Genomic DNA, 27,276 nt, shown 5'->3' with positions numbered 1-27,276 from the left:
AGAATCCAGAGGGCCCTTTCCCGTTAATTCCCAAAATCAAATGCGCACACACGTAGGCAGCAGAGCAGCAGGAAAAGGGGGCGGTTGGGTGGAAGGGGGAGTGGCAGTTAGCCAAAATACGCACTTACCCCCCAATCAACCCCCCAACCCACACACTCACATGCATGTCATTTTCATAATACGCGCACATGTATTGATGCATGTACCACGCGGCGTATGTGTAATTTGTCCAGCAGTCAGGCCAAACGCCCGCCCACCCACTCAAACGCCCACTACCACCCACTCCCACCCACTGGCAATGCAGAGCGCAGAAAAGAAGCAAAACAAAAAGTGAAAACAACACAAAACAAGGCGAAAAAAAATGATGTCAGTGGAGAAAACGAGCAAAACAAAACGAAACGAAGAGGAAAAAGAGGAAAAATGAACCAAATAATTGTGCACGTGTGTAAGTGCGTGTGTGTGAGAGTGTGCGTGTGTGATTAACGAAAATGCATTGGCCTTATGGCGGACAGTATATCCGGTGCCCACTGCCACTCCCCTTTCCGCCCATACCGCCCATTCCCCCCCTTGTCAGCTGCATTTGCATTTTATTTTCGTGCGTGTGCATCGCTTACATGTGCGCGTGTGTGTATAGGGCCATGTACTGAGTTTTGGGAATTTTTTTTTTATTATTATTAAACCTTTTCATTTTTTTGTGATGTATATTTATTTTTCGACTTTTTCGTTTTGTTTCCTTGCGAATCCTTTTTTTACGTACATTATGTATCGCCAAACACTCACACACACTCAGGCACTGGGAGAGTGAAATATGTCGTTGATGTTAATGTGATATTTGGGCGCTGTTGCATTACCGTTATTTTTGGGCCCCGCCGTACATAGACAACCGACCCATCCCATCCCCCTCCCATATGTATTTTTTTCCAGCCTTTTCCTCTTATTTCATTTCATTTTTTCATCCTTATTTTGATGATTCCGTCGTCGGTTGGGGGTAAAAAAATGTTTTTCACGCAATTTTCCAGCCGCTAACGGCAATTTGGACATCAACGGCACGAAATTTTCGGCTGAAGTGGAGATGGGTGCAAAAATGTCTGATCTGCAGTTTCCTTCAGAAGCTCAGAAGAGGAGAAAGAAGCTTTCCATCGAAGAAACGCAGAAACTGTAAAAACAATATCTACTCAACTCAAGTTGGGTTCGGCACAAAAGTCCACAATCAAATGAAAATCAATAAAATCAATTCTAAAACCTATAAGTTTAACCATATATGTAATCTTTTAATTGTTAAATATTTTGTTTTTGTTTTAAGGCAACTTAAAACTAAAAAAAACTTTAAACTTAAATATGAATGAAATATTTAAATAAATATAAGATTTCACAAATGAAATAAATTTCATAAATTTAAAAACTACAATATTTTCCAGTGTAAGCCTTTTGTTTTTTAAGTTAGACTGCTTTTTATAATTTAGCCTTATCATTTAGACATTGATTTTTAGTAAATTTAGTTATTTAGTTGTTTAGCTGGTGGCTATTGCTTTCAGTGGGCAGCTACTTGATGGATCTGTGCAACAGGTGGCTAGCTTTGCCTTCTATCTGAGGGATAGCTAAACTAGGCGGCAAAAGCAACTATTGTTGGTTGGGGAAACACAAGAGATGCTATATTTGCCTATCCCCCGCACCCCGCAAACACTTGCCGAGCTTTCAGCTGAGCTGGCTAGGCCTATTAAACAAACATATTACGAGCGAAAAACCCCCCCACCCACACTCACACAGCCACTCACGCAGCATCCCAGTTGGCCTGCTCACACTCACGCGCTAAAAGCGGCGCCCGAAAGCAGGCAGCAAAAAATGCACACACATACGCCATACCCACACATATGTAGTGGCAAACGCCTAAATGTGCGGCTGTGTGTGTGTGTGTCGGCGAATTTTAGCGCATTTTTATATAATTTCCACTTTGTTGCCTCGTGTATGCACATTTATTTATTTTGGTTGTTTTGTCCTCTTTTTTTCAGCTTTTTTCTGTTTTTTTTCTGCTTTTCATTTTCGCTGCCACACGCCACGACCTTGCCGCACCACACCCGCCTACTGCCAGCATTAACTGCGCTGCAGTTGCAGTTGCAGCGGCAGCGGCAGCAGCGCAGTTGCATTTTTATAATATTTGGCCTTTTATTTTTTAGTTTTTTTGTTTTTTCTGCCACGTTTTTTAGCATTTTTTTGCTCGTCCTTTATTTTTAATGCCATCCCCGCACAAAAAACGCCCATAACTGGAATCGGCTCGCCGGACTGGCCATCGTGCATGTCGCTGCATGTCGCTGCCTGTCGCTGCATGCGTGTGCGTGCATCCTTTTTTTCGGCTTTCGGGGGTTGTTTTGTTGCATGTGCAACCACGCACTGGGAAAAACATAAAAAATAGGGGAATGCAGCGCTCGTGTGCTCATCGTTTCATCGTTCGTTCGATTTCCGTTGACTTATTATACCCGTTACTCGTAGAGTAAAAGGGTATACTAGATTCGTGCAAAAGTATGTAACAGCTAGAAGGAAGCGTTTCCGACCCCATAAAGTATATATATTCTTGATCAGGGTCACTAGCCGAGTCGATCTAGCCATGTCCGTCTGTCCGTCTGTCCGTCTGTCCGTCTGTCCGTCTGTCTGTCTGTCCGTCTGTCCGTCTGTATGAACGCTGAGATCTCAGAAACTACAAAAGCTAGAAGGTTGAGATTTCCCACACATATTCTTTGGCTTCCTACGCAGCGCAAGTTTATGTTAGTCGAGCGCCACGCCCCCTCTAACGCCCACAATCGCCCACTAACGATTTTAAAATGGGTCCTGCGCCCACATCTTCAAAGATTTCCGAGAAGTATAAATGCAATTTTGTTGTGTATATTTATACCTATCGAAATGTAGAAGACATTTTTCAAATCGGACCATTCATTAAAAAGTTATAGGCAATCAAAAATTATATATCTATCTCCCTCGCACTCCCTTTAGCTGAGTTACGATTATTAGTCGGGACACCAACCCGACACAGCGTTCGCACTCCCTTTAGCTGAGTGACGGGTATTAGATAGTCGGGACAACAACCCGACTATAGCGTTCTCTCTTGTTTTTTAATTTTATTGGCGCCACGAGCGCAGTCGACGTCGCAGTCGCCGTCGCTGCCGCTGCCCAGTGGTCGGTGGGTGAAAAGCGGGAAAAGCGGGGGGTGCATTCAATGTCAGTGCATCGGGAAATCGGGAGGCAGAGTTTTCCCAGCCGGCCGGCTGAATGAGTAGGCCTACTAGATGTGGAAGCTCGGCTTTGGTTTTGTTTTGTGTTGCCTACTTTTTGTGCGCGTGCATTTATTTTCGACGCTCTTAGTCCTTTTTTTTGCTCTGCTCTGCTTTGTTGGTTTTTTTTTCTCCTTTTTTTTTTGGTTGCACTTTTTCGTGTTTTATTTTTTGTATTTTTTGGTCAGTGTCCAGCATGCGTGCGACTGAAAGTGCGTGTGTGAAAGAGCGAGTTGGCTGCAGTGCTGCAATGCTTTGGTTTTTGCATCCTGCCACCAGTCCTGCCCCTCCCCCTCCCCCTTTTGATTTTTTCCTTCTTTTTTTTTTACACTTTTCGGCACTTTTCCATTATGTGCTTCGTTTTGCGTGACTGCGACTTTTTGATAGGCCTACACATGCGTCGCTTATTTTGGGGGGATTTGAAAGGTTTGCCTATGTGCAATGCTGCAGCTGCAAGTTGCAGGGGCGCGGAGAGAGGGGGGAGGGGTGGCTTCTGGGCTGATACATGGAGTGGCTTTACCAACTGTCCGTCGAGGCTGGGCATCCAGTGCGTATACGTAATGCTATGTACATTTTTATTTGGTTTGGCTTCTTTTTTGCTTTTTTGGAGTCTAGGCATAGCTCCACCCGTGTGTGTGATTGCTTTGCGGGTGTGTGTATGTGGTGTCCTTAACTAAATAAATATAATGAGTTGAACAGTGGGACAAAAGCAGCTGAAATACTGATTACTATAACTCTGCTAAAACTATTTGAAGTTGAGGGTGTGAAAGCTGAATACTTTCACTTGCCAAATCAACTAATAATCCAATAATCCGATGCCAAAATCTGAATTTTTACAACTTTTTTTTGCCATAACTTACTAAAATCTTATATAATAAAAAAGAATTTATTTTCTCATTTTGATAATTATTTAACTAAAATATTAAAATCTCCTGAGAGATCATGGCCTATCCTCATCAATTGAAAGTAAACTCTAAATACATTTTTTTTTATCCATTTTGTAGACCTTCACTTAGATTTGCCCCACTGTGCGGATGTATCCCATGGGGCAGGAAAAGGGTTCGGGGTTCGGGCTGGATGTTAGCCAAAAGAAAATAAAAATAAAAATCTACAATAAAAGCGCCGAACGTTTTTTCTCATTTCAAATTGCATTTTTGTTAGTTTTTCCTTTTTTGCCTATATATTTTATATAAATATCTATATGTGGACACTCGATGCTGCTGCTGCATTCCCTGCACGCATATTGTGCATCTGTATGGGTGTTCGTGCAACTGCAACTGCAACTGGTGTTTGTGCATTATTTCTATATAAGCGAATATAATATAAAAAGGCTGTGCATTCGCCGATTTCTTTTCCTTTTTTTGTTTTTTTTTAAATTTTTTTTTTTGTGAAGCTACGCAGCGCGACGCCGGCGTCGACGTCGACGTAGGCTCATAGGCCGAAAAAGGACGAAAGCGTCGCTCATTTGCCACGCATCTCTGTGTGTGTGTGGGGGGAGGGGGTGGAAGGGGGTGGGGGGGTAGGTCAGAGGCAAAGTGCACACATATTTTTATAGGGTTTCGATTGCATTTTTTAATTTTTTAGCTTCTTTTTTCCAATTGCATGTGTGCGTGAGTGTGAGTGCTGCCGTGTATTTGGATTACGCTTTGTAGCTCTTTCCGCGCCCTTTCCCTTTGCCCTCCCTTCACCCCCTTTCACCCCCTTCCCTACATACACATGCACTGCCCTGTTTTTTGGTTTTATTTTTTAACTTTTTTCTCGATGCAAGTGTGTGTGTGTTTTTTTGTGAGCGATTTTTGCATTTTTGCAGTTTGTTTTGGGCAGATTTTTATTTTTCGGCGACCAGTCCCGGCTCATCCGAAAGAGACAGCAGTAGGGCGAGCGAAAGAGATGGAGGTAGCAGGAGCAGGAGCTTGACCAGGTCCATTTGAGCCCGAGAAGTAGGGGTAGTCGGTAGTGCGTGTGTGCCTTTACGTGTGTGTGTGTGTGTGTGTGGCCTGGAGAAATGATGATGATGATGATATGATGTTGGCTCATTACGAGCTGCCTGCATATTATGTGCAGGCCAGCGGTGCAGCGGCTCAGAACCGACTTTGCCGTTGCCGTTGGAGCATTGACAACTGCAGGCCGTCACACATACATAGGAATATATGTATATATATATAGATATATATATTTATGTGTGGATGAGCGAAAACATAGAGGAGACATCAACGCCAAAATTCTGAAGCTGAAGCCGAAGCCTCTGTCTCAGCCGACGACGACTGCAACTGCGACTGCGACGCTGATCTCAAAAACACATTTTCTGGGCAACATTATTTTTCGTATAGTTGGGATCCATTTAGATGAACATCAGTTAGCTATCGGATTGGACGTGCGTCGTTCTAAGGAATCTGAATCAGAATCAGAATCAGAGCACCAGCCCAACCAAACCAAGTCAACCAACCAAGCAACCAACCAACCAACCAGTTAATACAACCAGTACAGTTTTGAGTTTCGAGTTATGAGTTCAAGTTCAGTTGAAGTGAGAACATAGGACACATAGACCAGGACACTCCAGTGCAATGCCAGAAACAATCCGTCAAATCGAAAACCAAAACCAAAACCATAACCGCAACCCAAAGTGGAGCGAGCAACGTGCCCCCGCCCCGCCTTTTTTGTTCAAGTGCTGAGAAACTGTTTTTTTGCAAGTGATCATAATAAAAAATCCAATATTATAATAAACAATCTGAACCAAGAGATCTGAAGATCCAAATCGATATTGAAATACAAACAAACTGAGATTCCCAGTGCGTGAGTGCTAGTTACAAACCATCATCATCTCTAGCAATCTAGGAGCCACCAGGAAAAGCCCAGCAGGTAGGTTCCCTCTTTTTTGCCTCTCATTTTCCTACCCCCACCACCGCCTGCTAAACTCCTGTTTGGCGTCAGAAATTACAAAGTTATAACAACAATAACCAGGGGAAGCAAAACATTCACTTTATCATTTTTAACACTTGGCCAACGTTGGGCCATGCAAAAAACAGGGAGAGAGAGAGTGGATGCTTCCGTTTTTGCTTCTGTTCCCTGGGATGCAAAGGATGCAAAGGATGTTGGCATCGAAAAAAAAGTAAGGTAATGGCGAAAAATGGCATCAACTAAAACGGCGCTTAGCACAGGCTGCCTTTTTTCCATCCTGCTTTCCCCGTGCTTAACCACATCCCCCTTATAGACCCCACAGACCCCACGATGCATCCTGCCACGAGGCATAGACATGGACAGGACCGCACACGCACAGACATGCACACACATGCCCACACACACACCTCGTCGAGGGGTGCTACAAAAAATGCAAACAAAGACAAAGTCAACAAAGTTCTCGACGAGGGGTTGCGACTGAAAAGAGGCGGCAAAGTGTCCAGGAGTCAATTGCCCAACAATCAGAGGGATCCCTACTCCATAGGGACCGTAGACCACACCGCACTCCCTACTTCTAATTGAGGTTGCCGATTGGCGCCCAACCAAAAACCAAAGGGCGAGCCAACCACTAATGTTCGCCATTTAATTTCAATTTGCCCGATGCGCTCTAAATCGCTGCTTATTAATTAGGCGCGAGTTTAATGAAATTCAAGGGAAATAAAACGCAGCTAGGTGGGCTCAAGGACGGAAACCCTGTGCACTTTGCCTCTGCCGTACAAAAAGTATATATATTTTACCATCACCATTCACCCCCATTCATCCTACAATCAAAACAAATATTTTAGTGTAATAATTTATGGTTTAGTTTTCGAATTAAACAAGTGACAAATGTAAACAGTAAACAGCAAACAAGTGATGGTGATTTTTGAAATATATTATAGGAATATTATACTAACCATGTTGGTATCGTAAATTAATCAAAGATTGATGATCATTAATCATACATGTCATATTGATCTTTTGAACAACGTTTACAGTTCTTTGATTATAAAAAATAATACAATATTGATTGTAAACCACTTTTGTTGTAGCTAACTAACTAATTAACTAACTTGATGGTTCCGATATTCCTATTATGTAAAATTTCTAACTTCCTAATAAAGTAGTTAACTTACTTTTTGATCATTTCGGTAAATGTTTCTTTTTTGTTCAACATTACATATTATTTATATAGCTAGGCAAGAAATCATGATTATTATTTTGGAAACGATCGGTATGATGAGTCTAAGAGTGCAACAATTTATAGAGTTTACTTTACCCCAAGCATGAAAAACAAACAATGTACAGACAGTACAGGGTTCAAAGTCGAATTTACACTGTGGTGTGTGGTGTTGTGTGAAATTTCACTTCCTACTCCTACTTTTGTGCACGGAAAACCCTCCCCCTTCAGAGCCCCGATGATCCGATCCCAAGCGATATCTCCACAGCGATCGTTCAAATTCCAGTGAAAAATTCACGCCGTCTCTCAAATTGGGCCTGCAATTTTTTGTTTTTAGGCAAAGAGCAACCGGTTCAATGACCCAACCGAAAAAAAACCAAACAACAGAACACCAGAGTACATACATAATCCAAACAAAAGCCGAAAAAACCAAAACAACAACAAAAGCTGCACTAAAAGCCTCCAGATTCTTGAGCCTGTGTGTGTGTGTGAGTGATCGAGAGAGAAAAGCATTGCAGTTTGCCAAAATGAGCAGAGAAGGAAAAAGAACACATGCAAAGATGACGACGTTCGGAGTAAAAAATTCAAAAAACCCGAAAAAGATTCACGAACACATGTAACGAAAAATATCAAATAGCAAATTACTCATGCGAAGAGGGAAGGGGTTTGGGGGTTGGGAAGAAAGAGGGAGCGAAGAAAGCAAGCTTAAGTACTCTGTATATAGGGAGATACTAGTACCCCTACCAGTCCAATTTTAGAACAAGTTACGTGCAGAAAGATTGGATATTTCTCGATTCCTGCCAACAGATGGCGCCGAGATTGGAGGACTGTCATTAAAGTAATTATCAAGTATACGCCACATGGTAGCCCAATCTTTAGTAGCTTTGCTGGGTTTAAGTTATTATTAGAAGGGTTCCATCTCCTCCATCCCATTTCCATTTCCATTCCCGATCCTAACCAAACCGATCCTCTGTCATAACTTTTTAAAAAAGCAGACAGGTATATATTCTGCGATGCAAATGCAAAATAATGCAACGAACCTTGTATCCGGTTAGACTAGAATTTCGGGTATTAAATGACACAACAACAAAGGGAAGGCCAAACTAAACTGGCGAAACAGTTTCGAATAAAGCGCAGTATAAAACATATAGTATATGTACCTTGTATGTCTTGTATATATACTTCAAAAAAAATATATATATGGTCACAAACGCCTACGAAAAAATGCGCAACTGCATAGGCCAGGGAAAGCGAGGGGAGGGGGTTGGTTTGAGAGGGGTTGGAAGAAGCAGAGCGGCACTTGTATGTCTTCTCTTCTCACCAACACACGCAGGATCGTGTGTGTTTCTTTTTTTTCGCTTTTTCCCCCGAAACAAACTGACTATTCAGTTTGTGCGCTACAAAAGTCGAAAACAACAAAAAAGAACAACAACTGCGAATTCTGTGTGTGTTTTTTTGGCAGTCATTGACCCTCGACCAACGACTCGAGCGAACGATCATGGCCAAGGCAGAGCGGCAGAGGATCGTGAGACCAGGAGAGCGGGAGAGCGGCGGCAGAGGATCGGGAGAGATGGAGAGCGGGAGAGGCGATGTAGAAAGATAGCAAACAAGTTAAACAGAGAGCGATAGTGAGCGTATGAGTGTATGGGTGCGTGTAGGGGTAGGGGGTATGCACATGCACATATAAATTCGCATGGTGATCTCACTAAGCAGCGACCGCGGCAGCAACGTTCTCCGTTCTCCACTCTCCATTCTACGTTCTCGATTCTCCACTTTCTTCTGCTAAGGGAGGGGGGAAGCTTTCCGGCGGTACAGGGTGCTTAGATGCGTCGGAGCATTGACTTGGCCAAAAGCAATGATTCACGACCCCCAAAAATCGTATCGAAATGATGATGATGATGATGTTGATGCGCCGGCCGTTGACTCCTCCAGTGAGGAGAGTCCAATGACTCTCCGCCTATGACTCGCCGGCAATATTAGAAGTGCCAATCCAATCGACTCCACATCCACATCCCAATCCCAGTCAATCCGAGCTGATAAGCGCGGTTCAGTGATCGCTGCACGCGGCAGAAAAACACAAACCGAAAGCTAAATTTAGTATCTCGTGTGGTCTTCTTATCACCCAGGGCTCTCTCTTTCTCTGTCTCTTTCTACGGAGAAATGACTACTTTCTCCATATCTTCCTGAATGACAATCGGTAGGAGCTCTCCTTTCCGGCAGAGGAGCTATCAATCATTCCCCGAACACTGTCAAGTGACTAGGGAAAATTTTAATGAAAAGCAAGCCTCGTCGCGAAAAAAAGGAACAACGTCGAAATCCAAACAATATTAAAAAAGGGAACTAGAAGATATTGCCGAGGACCCAACCCCCATTCCTATCTCCCCAAACCACTTCCATTCCAGCACTTATCAAAGCCAGCGTCGTTATAGAAATTTTTAAACATGTTTGAACTACACACACGCACACCAAGGCAGACATCCTTCTTGCCTTCTTATTTGAGTAACTCTATTCATCATTTCGTCTTTTTTTCGGGGGGTGGGGGCTAACCAGAAGCGAAAAAGAAATTTCCAGAAGTGAAAACTGCTTACAAAGATTTCTGCTACATCTGCACTGTCTCCTCCCGTTTTCATTTTTTTTCTTCTCATTTTCTTACACACACACATTTTTAAGACACCCACACACAGGCGGGCAGCAGAAGGGAAAGCGGGAAACTGCCTCGCATGTAAGTACAAAATTCTAAAAAAGGCGAACAAAAAATAAAAATATTAATCCTTAGCTTAAACATTTGCCAACGTCGACTCCGCCATCTTCTTGTCGCCTGTCGCTGTCTTCGTCCTCGTCTTCGCTTTCGTCTTCGTCCTTGTTTCACCACCCACCGCCCTGCTTTTCCTCCTTTGTGGCGCACACATCGCGGCACCAGCCTCTAATACAGCAATCCTCTATTTACTACTATTTCACATTTTCCCCTGTCTTTTTCCTTTTTCCCGCCCACCAGCTCAGTTCGCTTCTTCGCCCCTTATTATTGATTGTGTTATTATTATGCCAAGGCAGCGAAGTCGACTGCGATCGTCGATGCTTTTGTGATTTAAGGGGGGCTTCCAGGGGGGCCAAATGAAAAATGTAATGTACCAAAAAAAAAGTCGAAATCGGGAAAAGTAGCGCCAGCAACTACAGCACAGACTATTTCCCCAGAAGCTTTCATGGGCGTAGAAAATCTACTTATGAGGGGATCGATATAAAGAAATGAATAGCCGATATTTACTAACTACATCAGCTTAATAAACATTCTAGTAAACAAATGAAAATTCTTTCTTGAAAATATAAATGTTTTTTTTGGTAAAAATTTTATAAAATGTCAACCTACAATTTTTTTTTTTGAAAAAAAAAAATTTTGTAGAAAGACAAAATAGGAATGGTTACTAAAGTTAAGTCATTGAAGATTATTTCTTAAATATTTCAAATATACTTGTTTTTTTTTTTACACCCCCTTGCTACGCCCATGGGCGCTTCTAATCCACCCGGGGAGCATCCCAGCAGCAACAAGAACTACATTGTCAAGCTGAGGCGTCGGCAGAACGAGAACTCGGCGACTGAGGCAGAATCTCGAATCTGCGTACTTGCTGCCGTTGGCTTCGTATCGTTTTTATTCAAATTCATAATCGCAAAATTTTTATATTCTACTTATGCTCAAAAGACGCGCATGTATTGCTCCTTGCTTCTCTTTTTGCGTAAGTGTGTGTGTGTCGCGGGAGAGAGAAGAGGGGGGACTAGTGCTTGGCTTTGTGCCGGGCCTACAATACCTCCCCTTTACCTCCCCCCTCCCCCTTTTTTTTTCTTACGAACCTCCCCCACTGTAATCGGAAACTTTCCTCTTTCTTTACATTTTTCATCTTTTTACTTTTTCCCATTTTTTCCTTGTGCTTTCATTTTGCTTGTGCCAAAAATACAACAACAACAGGGCCGTAGAGGGGGAGGGGGGCTAGAGGGGTTGGGGTTCAGAACGGAATGAATGAATAATAAAAACGAAGCACTCGATGGCGTAGAATTTGAATAGAAGCTTAGTTTTTCGCTTATACAACAAAAACTTTCTTTTTTCGGGGTTGTTTCCAATTTTTTTCTACTTTGCGTGGGGGTGCCAGGGGGTTGGGGGGTTTCTGCTGGTGGTGGGCGGTTGGGCGATGGTTTTGGGGTGGTGGCTTTCAAGGGGAAGACATCGACATCGAAGCTGTGTGCACAGCCTTTCCACAAGAGAAGGGAAAAGGGAAGGGAAAGGAAAGCGTTTTGTAAAAGGGAAACGCTCACACATACACACACACACAGACAAGCATAGACGCAAGACGGCAGAAGAAAAACTGAAAAGTTTATAATTACTTATTTTTTGATGAATTGGGTAAATATTAAAAAAGGAGCGCACAGAAAAAGAAAACCGAACCGAACCGAACTGAGCTAAATTCAACTGAACTGAACCGAACCGAATCGTGGGGGGGGGGCTCTTTTTCGAGGGTTTAGGTTTGGGCAAAACTTGAAGCGACAGGCAGCCAAAAAGGTACAAGCGAGTGCTTAAAAAGAAATACGACTACATTAAAAATTATCGATCGATTTCTTATATATTTCGTTCTTTTTTTTGTTGTTTTCTGCGAATGGAAATTGAATGGAACAGAAAACGGAAAACAGGACGAAGAGCGATTTACCAATTTGTTACTTTATTTAATAGAAATATACTATTGTGAATTAATCCTTAAGAATTCGCGTTTACTTTTTTTGTAACATATTTTTAAATACAACATTATTGACATCCTAAAGAATTCGCGTATTTTTTTTTTAAATATTTCTAATACAACTGTATTAAAAATTGACTTAAATCAAAGAAAAACAAAATGATGGATTGCAACCCCATCAACATCTGAAGTTGTGGATTCCCGATTCCAAATGCCAGATTCCAGATTAAGGATTATGGATTAGGGGGCTGCCAATGCAGCTCCTCAGACTCCCCAGGCACCCCAGACTCTTGCACTTAATTGCTTTATCAGCCGCCAATTGGGAAGGGCGGGAAGTAGGCGTGGCCGGTACTTCATTTGCGCAATTAATTTATTAAATAATTCAATCGGCTGGTCGGAAGATTCCAGATTCCAGTGCGGACGACCAGACGACAGACATCCTTATCCTTATTAACTTTCATTGAATTTAAATTTCTTGCTTACCGCAGTTACTCTCTCTCTTCCTTTCAACCCCCTTCACTTTACTCCCCTGGTTTTCCCTGTTTGACTGATTTAATAGTCATATTTCATGGCTAGCCCAAAAAACTGTTTAGAACCGACTAAGTATTACGACTCCTTTGCCGTTCCACAAGGGCAATCCCATCAAAGCAACGCCTCTCGAGTGGCCCATCTCCATCCTTACTGCACATCTCTTAAAGTTTCCCAACTATATGGATGGTGGGGAAATGCCAACGCTCACATTATCAAAGGCGGACTCCCCCCAAACGACCAACTCAACTCGGCTTTCTTAGCGCCGGAAAATCTGCGGAATTTATAAAATTTTCATAGTTACAACTTTCTTTATGTAGACTGTGTGTGTGAGGCGGGTGGGGGTGGTTCTGAATTCGGGAGGAGCATCAAGTTAATGTGCAGTCAAGCCAAGCACCCCAACTTCTTCTATTTTGCAGTTTAGTTTCAAATACATAGCCCCCTTTTTGTTTTTCTTTTTTACTTATATTTTTTTTTACTTTGTGCCTGCTCTTTTCTATGCAGTAAACTTTTCATTATTATTATTATTTTTGGTTGCCGTCGCTCTTTATTTTTTGCCTCTGTGTATATTTTTTGGGAGGCGCCTCTCATTACGTTGTTGTTGTTGAGGAGGCAGGAAAAGAGCGCAACAAGCCCCCCTTTCGGCGCCCCTTTTCAGGACCTCAAGCAACCCCCCTCCCACCCCCTTGGAAAAACCCCAATCTCCGCGTTCTGAAGACAAACAGACGCAAACTTTTGAAGCAGTGGCGGGGAGGAGGGGGGATTGAGGGGGGACCAGACGAAAGAGCGCAAGAACGAAAAGGAAAACCCGAAAAAAGAAAATGTTGGCGCGAGAAATGTTAAAAAATATTTTTATAGCTCCGCGAAACGTTAGAATAGTGTTTGTAAGGGATGGGTTTCCTTCTGTGTGTGTGTGTGTGTGTGTGAGTAGATGGAGCTCCATCCCTCCCCCTTGTTAGTCAAATGGGGTGTTGATTGAACGGTTGCGCGGCTACAACAACGACAAGAACAACATCATACTACCAACAACCTACAGCAGCTCCCATTTTATTTATTTTATTCTTTTCGCCTTGTTTTGCGTTTAGACACAAATTTTACAGCCCGCCCACGCAGGGGGAAAATGGAAGGAGGAATGGAACGCAAAGGAGCCAAGTTTGCAAAAGTATTACTCGAGCATATATACTATATATACGTATAGAAAAAGATTGGCAATGTGCGGTAACAGCCAGATGGGTGATGGGTGGTCCTGCCCCCTCAACTTTTCCTTCCCAGAGTTCCCAGAGATTTCCGCTAAATGAAAATGATGTATTCGCATGGAATGTCACGCCAGAGACTGAAGATGCAAATTACGTTTTGTAGTGGTGGATTCGAAATAAAAAGAAATCAGATTAAGAGCAGGGACTCGGAACTACACGCATAGCTTATATAGTCAATAAATAGGTTTAAAAAGAGTAAGGAGTAAAAACATATAGCAAAGGCTTTAGAAACTTTAATTTAGAGAAGCAATGTATATTTATAAAATTCAGTAATAGGCTTAAGGAAAGATAATAAAATAAATTGATTAAAAATTTAAAAAATTCATATCATATCCTTTTATATCATTTTGTTATGAACATTTGTTCCAAAATACTACATTTGGTATTTAAAAACCGTATTTTTATAATGTTTCTGAAATGATAAAATATCAAATTGATGTCTTTGAATCATAAATTTGACATTAATCATATCCGCTTTATATTGATATGAAATAAGGTAGAAATGACCCTACTTCATATCAATTGCATAACTCACTGTCTACGAAACTAAGAAAAGTACTTGGTAGATGGTATTCCCTATAGATCCAGATCCACTTTGATAAGTATGCTGACTTTACTACTTGATTAGCCGCCGTCTGCTGGCTGAGCTACTACCAATATTTGTATTACGAGCCAGCCGATAAGACGGATGACGTGGTATTGGGGTCAAAACGAGAGGGATAACCCCGCGTGGCCTTGGCTCCAGATGCAGAAACACACACACACAACAAATATATTCAGTTAGATAAACCGAAAACCAAGGTTGTACTATCTTATCTAAATAAGTTGAGAGGAATGGGGGCTTACCTGGGATGGGATGGATTACCCCAATATGCGAAGCTGCCTCCTCCATTTCTACATTCCTCCACTCTTAGGAAAACGAATTGCCTGCAAGGATAAATCGAACAAATTGCATTTGTAATAAATTCAGGCATGCCATCCATATTGTCTATGCCAAAGTCAGTTAGGGCCGCAATTGGGTTTTTGTCTAAATACTGAAAACTGAAAAAAGGGAGCCAAAAAGCAGAACAAAACGAAAAGCAAGCCAAGTGAAATGAATTGCATACATGGAGCTAGCTGCCCTGCGACTTACTGTATATGTATAAAAAATAATAAATACATAAATTACTTGCAAAAAGCGAGCAAAATGCCCGAAATTAAGCCAAGCCAACAAAGCGGCACGAATATTTGTGTAGTTTTATGGTTTCGTTGCGATTTGCGAATACCTTGGAAAAGCCGACGGGCTGGGAAAGTCGGAAAAGTCGGCACTCCCCTTCGATTCGAAATGCAGGGTAGGCAAATGAAATTAAAACAGTGGCAACGACAACAACAACAACAGCAACCAGTGCAAATTATAGTTAGCATCAGTTTTGGCTGGTGGCCAGGACCTCAGAGACCCCCTAAAAAAAACCCCTTCCTAAAACCCTAAGCCCCCCTCCCTGTTTTTTTAAACGTTTGTTTGGCTGCAGTGCGGCAGCCGTGTTACACATCGCGTATACGTGATACGTGTTCCCGAAGCGCTTGAAATTTATTCGCTTGTTACTCGTGCAAATGCCCCATTGCCACTCCCCCTTTGTCATTGTTGTTTTTGCCCCTGTTTTGATGCATATTATGCACTTTTTTGCGTTCACAAAAGTTAGAAGACTCCGGCCGTAGCGCGAAAACTCATTTAGTTTTCATCTATTTATGCCCTCTCCCTTCGGGATGTCTCAGCTCTTCGTCATTTTTGAATTCCCGGGCTCAATTCGATTCGTTTCGGCTTGGAATTGATAAGTTTTTCAATTAGCGTTAAGCCAAAAATATACAAATTATGATTGCCCCATTGTGTTCCAAAAATACGGAGAAGGGTATTACGCCTGCCAATAAAGGAGGAAAAACGGATATATTCTTTCTTTATGCCTATGCCGTACACTGATAAAAAATAAGGCAGTGCTAATAGATAAGAAATCAAAATGTTAAAAAAATGATTTAATATTAAAATCCCCATTTCAAATCCTTTAAATAGCTACATTTCTGAATATTTCCTTATTTAATATATGTAAATGTGAAATATTTAAAATTACTACCTGTTTTTTCTATCAGTGTAAACTGTACGCCGTATATGGCGAAATTTAGCTGTACTTTTCGTTTTTCCTCAAAATTATTAGTAATTTTTTTCACTCGGCTGCTCTTACCGCTTCTTCTTCTTCTACCATGGACACACAGGAAAAGGGGGCGTGGCAGGCAGGCAGGCGGGCCCGTCGGCAGCATTTTAAATATAATTATAATATAATTTGGCGCGGTATTTTTTCGCTTTTTTTGCTTTTCCTTCTCTGTGAACCTCTTACCACTCCACACACACACACACAAACACTCCCCACATAATGTGATCCTATTTTTTTCTTATATGTGCACTATATATGTGTATCTTTCGGTGGGCGAAAAGGGGGCGGGGCAGGGTCGCTGCATTGTTAATGCAATTTCGCTTTTTGTTTTCTTTTTTTTGAATTTTTTTCTTTTGTATTAAAATAATTATACATTTTTTCCACTCATTTTGTTCGTTTGCACTTGTATCTGTATCTTTGTATTGCTTTGTTATAAGCCAGCATATGTGTGTGTGCGGTGTGTGTGTGTCTGGACATGTGTGTAAATTGTAGAAAGTCAGTTTTGATAGTTTTTTGCTATTGTTTGAAAGCCGCTGCCATTTCTCATTTCCCATTTCTCATTTTGCATTTTAATGTTGTTGCATCTTCCTGCGGCGCATTTGAGCTTGTAATTTCGTGCAAAGTTTAGCAGGTTTATTTTTTTCGTTTTGGGGTTTGCTACTGGGTGGGTGGTATTAATGCATCCCGTTCTCGGGGAGCGGCGCTTTATTGCATTTCCATGTTCAACGCTTCGAGAGCAGCAAAGTTTTTCAATAAAAAATCAAACACATGAGCGGTTATAAAAATATATTCGTATCGGTATTTGGTATTTGTACCGACTGGCGGTAATTGTTATTGACAATCGTATTGAGTCGGCAGCATAGCGACTGCAGTAAATAATTAAAGTGTAAGCTTAGCACACTCGGGGAAAGAAGAGTTCTTAAAAGTCAGTCTTAAGTTCTCGAAATCAAGATTTTTTCGACTTGAAAAAAAGAGAACATTTGATCTTGGTTTAATTTCAATCTCAAAATCAAGACTTTTTTCGCCTTGAATAAAAGAGAACATTGATCTTAATTTAATTTCAATCTCAAAATCTTGAAATCAAGACTTTTTTCTCAAATTAAAGAGAACATTTGATCTTGGTTTTAATTCAATCTCAAAATCAAGAGTTTTTTCGCCTTGAAACATAGAGAGAGAACATTAGATCTTCTTTCTGGTTGTAGGGCGACTGCCGTCCAGTTGAATCTCTTGCTGGAAATCAGTGAGTACTTGCAACAGGTGCCGTGACCTAGTGAAAGCAGAGAAAGCACCAGCCACCATCTTTGCAGCTCCTTTAAGTGGGCGCCCAAGGACGTTGCGTGGCCACCGCGAAGGAGTTTGTCGGCAAAAAGCAGGAGGAGGACAGACACCCCACACACACAGACCGACAGACCGACAGACAATGCGGACGGACACTGGGGGAGTCAAGATGGGGATGGAGGACCCAGACCCAGACCCAGAGCCAAAAACCAGACCCAGACCAACCATTGAAATTAAAATCCACACTGTCCGTGCCGACTGACTCTCAAGTGTTTGTCGTTTCCTCGCTCTCGCGGCTGTTGTTTTTTCCCAGGCTCTGCTCGTTGCTGCCATGGACTTTTAACTTCCGGCTTCTCCATCACACCTCCATCCTCCTGCCACCGCCCACCGCCCACCGCCCACTACCTCCCATCTATCCTGTGGCCTTGCCTGGCAACCGAGCCGAGTTGAGCTGGCTCGAGACTTGACTTGACCTTGCAGCAGCTGCCATCTTGGGAGGCAGACTGAGGGGGGTGGCTCCTCCGCCGTCTGTCTACCTGTCTGTCTGACAAACACACGCGTCTCTCTCACCTCTCTGTGTGTGTGTGGGTGTGTTTGTGTGTGAGCAGTGATAATCCGCATAAAATTACAGGAGCAGAGCCAAGGACGAAGGACGTCAGACAAAAGGGGGAAGCAGGCAGTGCCCAACACACGCACAAGGCGACGAAAACGACAACGACAACGACAAAGGCGAAAGTAAGGCCAAGGTCGTTTCACACCCACACACACATGGCAATTGACCAAGCAAGTAAAGTCGTCGTCCTCCTCTCGTTGGCATGTGACTCACTTTCACTTCGTCCTGCCAAAAAAAGCAGAAGATAAAGGAAAAGGCAAGCAACTTCAACCCCCTCCACACACACTTACACCCTAGCTAGCACAAATGAACGTCCGTGTGTCTGTGTGTGTCACCCAGTCAAGAGCATATGTGATGCCCGAAAAAAACACACTCATACGAGTATCCCTCCCTCTCCTTCTCATGTGTGTTCCTTAAGTTTTTATGGCTTGCTGACTACTACTTCCGGTATATCCGGCAAACGGCGTGTCCGGGCTCTGAGGTCTGGGCTTCCCGGCCAGACAATGAATACATTAGCACACTCAACCAGACAGACAGACAGACAGTCATGCCAGACAACGTCTTGTGCCGTGTCCTTGACGTCCGGCATCAAAATACACATACGGACAAACGGACATACGGACATACGGACACATCTTCATTTCTCAGCCACACCCGCAAAACGCCCCCTGACACGCCCCCCGCCCACCGCCTCCCATTGTTGCGCCTGGGGGTATGCAACAAGTTGCCCGGCTCAGCTTGGCTCGGCCCAAATCAACAAATTATCACACATTGCCTGTCTGAAAGCAACCCGCCTTCCGAACTTCGATAATATGGAAATTTTCATCATTTTCTACCCCGAATGAAAAGCGTCGCCCATTTGGCCACAAAGACAGACAAGTTGTTGTCGCACTATGTACGTTCTACGCAACACAAAACACACACACACATGCTAAGAGTTGAAGGACAAGCCGGCAGACAATGTTGACAAGCAAACCAAACAGAAAGTAAGTGAAAATAAGTGGAAATGGCAGGGGAAATAGAAATAGAGATGAAATGGGGGGGAAAGCGAGTCCGAATCTGATGGAGAATCTGAATGTGAAACTGAATTTGAATCGGAATCTGAATCTGAATCCGAGTCCCAATCTAACCCAACGACCCGACCCGCATGTGTGGTGTCATATCACCCTTGACCCCTGCCCTTTCAGTTCGAGTGGAAGGGCGGGAATGGGACAAGATGGGACAGGACAGGACAAAACAGGACGGGACAAGCAGACAACCAGACATCCAGTTAACCAGTCGAGCAGTCATGAGCGATATCATTTACTGGGGCGTCAAGTTAGACGGGTTTCCTAGCCGAAAGTCTCGCCAAGATTTCCACATACGCTTTTTTGGGGGTTGGGAAAACTTCCCATTCTCATTCCGATTTCGGTTTTCGGTTTTGGGCAGGGGTTGCAAGGTCAGAAGGGTTAGGCTCATTTACATGGCCCACTGCTCGTGAGGATTGCGGATGGCTTGATTTGCATTTGGGATATATATGTTATATGAGGGAGGTCAGGGGTCAGCCCACAACACACACAAACACACACAACACACAACCCCCGATGGCGGATAATGGGTTATAAAATGCCGATTATTTTGTCGCTTTCGAATCGCTCACTTTTGGGACAAAAACAACTCAACGGGACTGGGGTTAACCATGTGAGTGTTGACTTCTGGCTTATGGCAAGAGTCCGGGGTCAGGGTTCAAGGGTCTCCCCCTGCCCCTTTGGATAAGTGGTGAAAGTAGTCAAGTCGGTGGGAGTCGGGAGTCAGGGAGGGTTGGTTGCAAGCCGGAAAGGCCAATTAGTAGTGTGTGCTTTTGCTCAACAAAATGGCTACCGTCCTGTTTAAAGCCTTAAGTGACCCTGAACCTCCTGCGAGATCCTTGAGAGCTGCCACCCCTTTCCTTTGCCTTTGCCTTTGCGCTCATGTTAATTAGTAGCGCCTCCGAAAATATTTCGCTCAAATGTTTTCCACATACGTACGGGGGTTGGGGGATGGGGGGTTGGTTTCTGGGGGTTTGCTCAGTTTAAAAGAAAAAGTTTTAAATTAATTATTAGAAAAAGCATCAGCTGCGGTGGGGGACGGGGAAAGGGGGTAGCGGGGGTAGCTGCCACATGAGCTCCGCAAAAGCTTCGTCAGCGTCAACGGCAGCATGAGGGTTAAGACATACACACACACATGCCAGAGTGTGTGTGTGTGCGTCACCTCCCTAGGCAATTTCCGCTGCCAAATTGAAAAATTACGCGAGCGCAAAGTTTCGCTGCTGCTGTTTCTGTCGCTGCTTTGATTTGCTCTCCCTTTCGCCTGTCAGGGGCACAGCAGCAGCCCTTCCGACCCACCCACAACCCCCTTCCAAACCCCCTTCCAACCCCCTTCCAGCCCCCTCAGAGTCTCCGCTCACTACTTAAGCGGCGCAGCAAAACATTTTTACATTTTATACGCTCATTACATAATTTCAAAGTACATGTGCGGAATTTTAGAAAGCCGAAAGGAGAAGCAGAGCAAGATGAAAACCAACTCGGGTTTTCCTCTTTTTTTCGGGGCCTTGAGAGGCTACCACCCCTCCCTTCCCCTTTCCTTGAACAAGAGCAACAAAAGAGAAAAGACAGCTATCGAACACACACACACACAACGCACGCAGGAAAAACGAGAAAAACGCTAATGAAAATTAAAATGAAAAATTGCAAACGACGTGTGGCATAAAACCAGTGGGGGAGGGGATGGGGGGTTGGGGTTGGAAAGGGGGTGCCACCCACACAGCCACACATCCACACACTTGCATACATTAGACACAATCATCGCTGTGTGTGTGTGTGTACTTTCCTCACGCATTTCTCCATCTCCGCCGCTGACAGCGAAAACAGAAAAAGTAGAAACAAATTTTCCATTTTTACTTGCTCCCCCCCTCTTTCTCTTCTGGGAAGTTGTACTTAGCACAGAGGGGTGGAAGGGGGAGGGGGTTTGGGAGGGGAGGGGAGAAGCGTTTGCCATTAGCATACACTACTCACATTTTATAATACATTTCTCCCCCTCCTTGGGGTGTATATATGTATGTTTGTTGTGTGTGTTCATTTCATTACACGGTACATAATGGATGTGCCACTGTGTGTGTGTGTGTGTGTGTGATGTGTATGTGTATGCGGGACTAAACTACCCTTTTGCCTAATTTTTAATCTCGAGCGTTGCCGAGAGCAACGACAAACGACAAGAGCGACTAATGTCGCCTACTTTACTTTACTTTACTTGCATCTTCTTGGAATGGTCAAGTGGGCGGAAGGGTGGAAGGGGTGGGGGTGGTTTGACGTCATCTAAGCTAGTTTGGGCCATGGCCAATCCAACAACAACTCTATATACATACATATATATAGAGGGAATTCTTTTTTATCCCTTTTTCCTGTACAATTAAAAATGTAAATCAGCCGCTGCCTCAGTCGCAGTCGCAGTCGCTGCCTCTGCTGGCGTCGCCCTTTTTTAATTCTCTCTCTTTACTTTTTTTTTCAACATTTTTCGGCGGCTGCTTTGATGGGTGGGTGATGTTTAGTTGGGTGGTGTTTTCCCCACCCCTCCTTCCTGGATGTAAATATTATATTTATTTATTTCGCGGCTGGCAAACACACACATACACACACACAGAGGAAGCGAATCTCTAGCCCTAATACTCCGCTGCTCCCCTAATCTATTATTAAAAATGTTAACTGAAAGCATTCCTCGTATAAATATAGAAGAAGGAGAGAGAGAGCCACATAGAGCCGCACACAAAGCCAGGACTAAGGACTAAGGACTCGCAGGACTCACGGCACAAAGGGAAAGGCACAGGCACAGGCAAAGGCAGCGGCGAACATTAATACATATTTATTGTTGGTACAAGCAATTTAGCGAAAAGAAATCCAAATTATATCATAACTTTGTGTAGTGCGCCATCTGGGGTTTAGTTGCCTGCCACATTCCCATCCTTCTGGATCCTTGGATCCTGGAGCTCCCATCGCCCATCGCCCAGCTCCTTGCTACGCCTACAACAAAGCGGCAGCAGCTGAATCTGATACTGAATCTGGAATCCGGAGTCTGGAGCATAGACACCAGACTCCCCGCAGAAGGAGGAAAGCAGGGGTAGGGGAAGGAGGTGGGAAGGAGGTTGGAAGGGGGAGGAGAAGGAGGAGGAACAGGAGCCGCAGTCAGAGCAATAATTCTATGCCGACGCCATTGTAGCCACGTTAAAGATGTTGCCACACATTTTTGTAGCGTTCTCTCTCGGTTCTCTGTTTTGTTTTGGCCTTTTCCCCCCGCAAAACCCCCCCTAAACCCCTCCCTGCGAGTCCTTTTTTTCCTACTCATCGGAGCAAGAGGAGCAGGCATTGTAACAATGAAAACAATTACAACAACAATTGCGAATAAACATGCAAAAAGCAAAGTAGAAGATGAAGTAGCTACGGAGGAGCTGCTAGTGGGTGGCACAAAGTGGGTGGCGGGGAGGGGGTTGAACCTCCCCTAGCGAGAGAGAGCGAGAGCATCCGAATCAGAATGAAATGTTTTCTAATAAATTTTGCTTTATGTGCGCGGCGCGGCGAAGGCGAAGGCGGCGAAGAAGAAGAAGGCGAAAGGAGCCTGTTGAGGAGCAGGAGAAAAGGGAATAAATAAAAATAAAGTTTTATATTCATGTACCACACACACATACACCCATACACCCATGAGGAGAAAGAGAGAGAGAGAGAATTGCCACCCAATTGCCATTAATATGGCGGCTGCCTAACATTCATCTGTGTATGTGTGTGTGTAAGTGTCTCTAATGCCAAGTTGCCGTTTATTTTAACTTTGCCGCCAACTTTAGAGGCAGCCCACAGTAGTCCCAGTTGGCTGGGAGCCCCCACCCCCTTGGAAAACCCCCATGCAACCTGCACCCCTGCAATCTACAATCTACAACCTACAACCTACAACCAACCCACCCCCCCCCCCCTCGCTCAACTAAGCCGAAAAAACTTTTTCTGCCATTTTGTTGCTTCTCTTTTACTATTTCAGCCACATTTTTACACTTTTTTCCGCTTTTTTCCCATTGAGCTTCTCTTATTTCGCAGCATTTTTCTCTTTTTTGGGTTTCTGTTTTGTTTTTCCCCCCCCGTTTTTTGTTAATTTTTTAACGCATTTTGCGTGGGCCGCGTTTACTTAGTTAGTCCGAGAGAAAGAGAAAGAGGCAGCGAGAAAGAGAGGCAAAGTAAAGTCGCGGATTGCGACAGCTCCAAAATGCCGCGACAAAGGTAAAAGGATTTTTGTGTAAGTTAGACGCGGGGATGATGAGCGGAAAAAATAAAAAGCGAAATAAATTAAATGGTTGTGTCAACATCTGCAGACTCTCTATGTGTGTTTGTGTGAGTGTGTTTGTGACCAAGGGTAAGGGATTACATAGTCTGGGATCATCGATCGCTAGGTTTCAAAAAAGTTGATCTACCCACTAAGCACGTTCAAAATTATTATGAAAAAAAAATTTGTTTAATTAATAAATTTTGCTGAAATTCAGAAATGATTAATACGATCAATATCAATATGGTGATCAATTATGAAATAGTAATAAGGGTATTGAGAAATCTTTAAATACCTTGTGTGTAAGGAAGGGTAAATAATCTAAAAAACATTTAAAATATTATTTTTAATTAATATCATTATCTGATAACAAATCAAAAGCAAGGGAAACCATTGCGAAGCCCATGATCTGTTTAAGTGAAAGCCCTCTGAAAGCCCTAATAATAATAAACAACATATTGTAAATCTATAATTTTTTCGAGTAATCAGGGATGAGGGATACTTTACTGTTTACTGTTTAGTTTAGTAGGTCCCGATGGCTATTAACATTTACGCGCGCATAATGCAAAAGGCCAAAATTGGATTCCGATTCCGAAGGGGAGGATGGTGAGGAATGGGGATGGCTAGTTTCAGCACGAGATGATCCCGGGGGCCATAAACCGAATAGAACTGCCGAATCTTTTACTATCAGTGGCATTCTCATTCTTTATGCGCGCATTAATAATTTCGTATTGGCCGCAATAAAAAGCACCAGAGGAAAAGGAAGGAAGGGATACTCAATTCCGAACTCTGAGTTCTGAATTCTGAGTTCTGGCTTCAAGATTCTGGACCACAAAGCGAAATAACAAAAATCAAAGCATGCTCAGGTCATTAAAGTTAACGCTGGACCGGGCATGGGTATGGTTAGAACAGGGGGAGGTTTGCAGCAGCAGAAGGGGTAGGGGATAGTCACTGCTCACTGCCAATACAATTGAATCCGTCGTCTCTCCGTCTCTGTGTGTATGTACCTCTACCACTTCCTCCTAATCAACCCTTTATGAACCCCTAAAAAAAGGAAAAGGAAAAATGCCAAGAGAACAACGGAAACTACAGGGGCAGAACAATAAAATGTAAAATTAGAAGCGATTCGGATTCGCCTTCCTCGGGGCGACTTTTCCTTATATCGACAGTCTGTCAGCTTCAGATTGAAATTTGCATTGAACCTCAGATATGAGAGATATCATAGTTTGATCGAAAGGTGATCGATTGTCGAGACTTATTTCGTCCTCCAATTTTCGCTTCATATGCCACCGGGAAAAAAAGGAAAAAAACTTACTGAGGATTTCCAAAAGGTAAGCGGGCGGAGGGGGAGGAGGGGGGCCAGCATCCACCAGCCAGCATCATTAAGGGTAGTTTCGAGCATCGTAAAAAATATAGAGAAATAAAATTGAAAAAAGCAGCAACAACAATAACAAGGTCGGAAGACGAAGTCGAAGTTGGCGGCAGCGCAGCCGAGGCAGCGGCGGCGACTGAGGCAGCGACTGAAGCAGCGTCGCCGCCGACGAAGCACAACTACAAACACAAAGAAGTGGGGGAGGTGCGGGGGCGGTAGCGGTATGGTGGAGGGGGGAGGGGGGTAAGAGCGCAGAGCAGAAACAAAAAGCGAAATAAATAAAAAGTATCGATATAGAAAATTTTTGAAGAAAACTGCGCTGCGGCGCAGCTGCTATCCTTGAATGAGTTCGCGAATGGGCTTGGGGGGTGGGGGGCTGGTTTTTGGGAGGGTTGGGGGTGTAACTACAATTTTAGAGGGCTTTACCCCCCACTTCCAGTTTTGGCTATGAAAAGCTAGGGAAACGCGAAGGCCAAATCAATGAGCGGCATTCCGAGACAGCGAGCAAAAGGGCAGTAGGGTGTAGCAGTAGGGTGTCGCAGTAGGGTGTCTAGAAGTAGGGTGTAGGAGTAGAGTCTATGATTAGGGTGTTGGAATAAAGTTTACCAGTAGGGTGTAGGGAATTTTTAGGGTCGAAGGGGCCTTTTAATTTTAGTAGAGTGTCACAGTAGGGTGTAGGAGTCTAGAAGTAGGTTCCAGGAGTAGGGCGTAGGAAACTTCTGGGGGTTAATTTTAGTGTCGTACAATGGAACTTTAGCCCTGGGAGTTCTTTAGTTTCTATGGATATATCTGGGTCAGACAACATCGAACCCCATCCCCAACCACTCCTAACAAAATTAAAGAAATATGTTCCATTTCATTTGAATGCGGGGGAGGGGGCGGGGGATGGTGAGGGAAGCTACCCCTTGCCACGGGAATCCTCGAGAATCCTCCTTCCTCTGCTCCACTGCTCCATCTTCGTAGCCTTCGTCGTTCGTGAGCGTCTTTCACCCCTTACTACACCCCTTACCAACGCTACTACACCTTCACCTTCCTTCGGATGAAGCGGGAGCCATTAAGTTTTCTCGCTGTAATAACAAATTTTTCTCTTTTTCGCCGCTCATCGGTGTGTGCGTACTTTTGTGTATCTGTATCTGTGTGTGTAGATACTAAATTTTCTAGTTCGTTTTATTTCCTTTTGCCTTTGCCGTTGCCTTTGCCGCCTCACCAGCATTAGTGTTTATTTATTTTTTCTGCTCTCTCCCTCATTCTTTCTTGCGTACTTTTTTCTGGTTTTTTTTTTTTTTGAAAAGAAGATTTATGTAAAATGCGAAAGGAGGAGGGGGAGGGGGAGCAGCGCCGCCAGCGTCGGCAGCAAAATAGTCGCAGATGCTGTTGCTGTAAGTTTCACGCAGCTAAAAAAGCAAACTGCCGAAACCGAAACCCATCCACCGCCCACTTTCCTACCTCAACTTGTGGCTGACTTCCCTTCGTCCTTCGTCCTTCGTCCTTTCGCTGAAGGGACTTTTCTTTGACGCGGCTTTGGTCGCGACTGGCACACGGCAGGGGGGTGATTCGGGTGATTCGGTGGCTCCGTGGCTCGGTGGTTGGTTTGGTGGGCCAAAAGTTTCGGCAAGTTTAATGTTTAGATTTCTAAGACGCCATCGGATTTTCAACTATAAAATATTCTTTTCATTTTTCCACCACCCACCCACTTGGCAGCCCCAGCCCAGCAGAGCCATTAAAAGCAAACGCTGAATTATAGTACTCCCTAAATACATACAAACACACACACACAGACAGAGAGGAGGAAATCCCCGCGAGGGGTGGAAAGTGGGTGGGAGATTGGCTGCTTGTTGCGGTGCTTAGATGTTAGTTGCTAGTTCCTGGGGCCTTCGTCCTTCGTCCTTTGCAGCTGGCTCCCTGCACAGTGGTTACCTGTCTTATTAAAAGAGTTTATTAACTGAAAACCCAAGGCTGTGGGTTCATCGTACGCAAGATGCAGTTGTTGATAGAAGAATGTCTGGTGGTCTGTGCAAACTGCCTAAAAAACAGAATTTCGAACAGAAACTCGAACAATTGAACATTGACTCGGGCGCACTTTCAATATTTGCACATGTGTGTGACTTCTACTGCCCCGAATCTAAAAAAAATAAATACAAAACTTTAACAAACAAAACGCGAGTCCGCACAATCGGCTAAATAATGTTGAAGCAGCTGGTGGGGCAATTTTGCAAGCGCAACTCCAATGATCCTCAAATTAACCGGGGATCTCGACCTTAGACCACTGTACTTTGGCTTTGGTCGAAGGCCACGTGCCCTGGGAAAATCTAACGAAATCGAAGCGAACGGGAAACCAAAGTTTTCCTTGCCTCCCCCCGCCCCACGCACTTTGTTGCTGCTTTTCTGCTCGAAAGGATTTTAGAATTTGCCGCATTTTGTCTCTCAACTATGTGCAATAATATAAAGGACCTCTGGAAAACCCCTCTAAGATGGCGAAGGCAATCAGCGGAGGAATGAAGGAACGAAACACCCGAAATGGCATAGAAGTCGCATAGAACGAAAATGCCGCAAAACGTGCCTCTAAGTTATTTTTCATTTGCCACGCTCAGCGCCAGATGACCCAGCCCCCATCCCCTATTTCCCAACCCCC

At 43.7% G+C, this 27,276-nt stretch overlaps 1 protein-coding gene across 4 annotated transcripts in view; it reads right to left on the bottom strand.

Moving 5' to 3' along the window:
* Window positions 1-27,276, bottom strand: part of Mur2B (Mucin related 2B) — a 102,850-nt gene that overhangs the window by 51,911 nt on the left and 23,663 nt on the right. For all 4 annotated transcript variants that reach the window (XM_070219124.1, XM_070219125.1, XM_070219126.1 and 1 more), the window contains exon 3: window positions 14,729-14,809. The gene's annotated coding sequence lies outside the window, so the exon portion shown is untranslated. The remainder of the gene's footprint in view (window positions 1-14,728; window positions 14,810-27,276) is intronic.

The sequence above is a fragment of the Drosophila takahashii genome, chromosome X, assembly GCF_030179915.1.
Source record: "Drosophila takahashii strain IR98-3 E-12201 chromosome X, DtakHiC1v2, whole genome shotgun sequence".
NCBI classification, from domain to species: Eukaryota; Metazoa; Arthropoda; class Insecta; order Diptera; family Drosophilidae; genus Drosophila; species Drosophila takahashii.
This window is presented reverse-complemented; position numbering and strand designations above follow the sequence as displayed.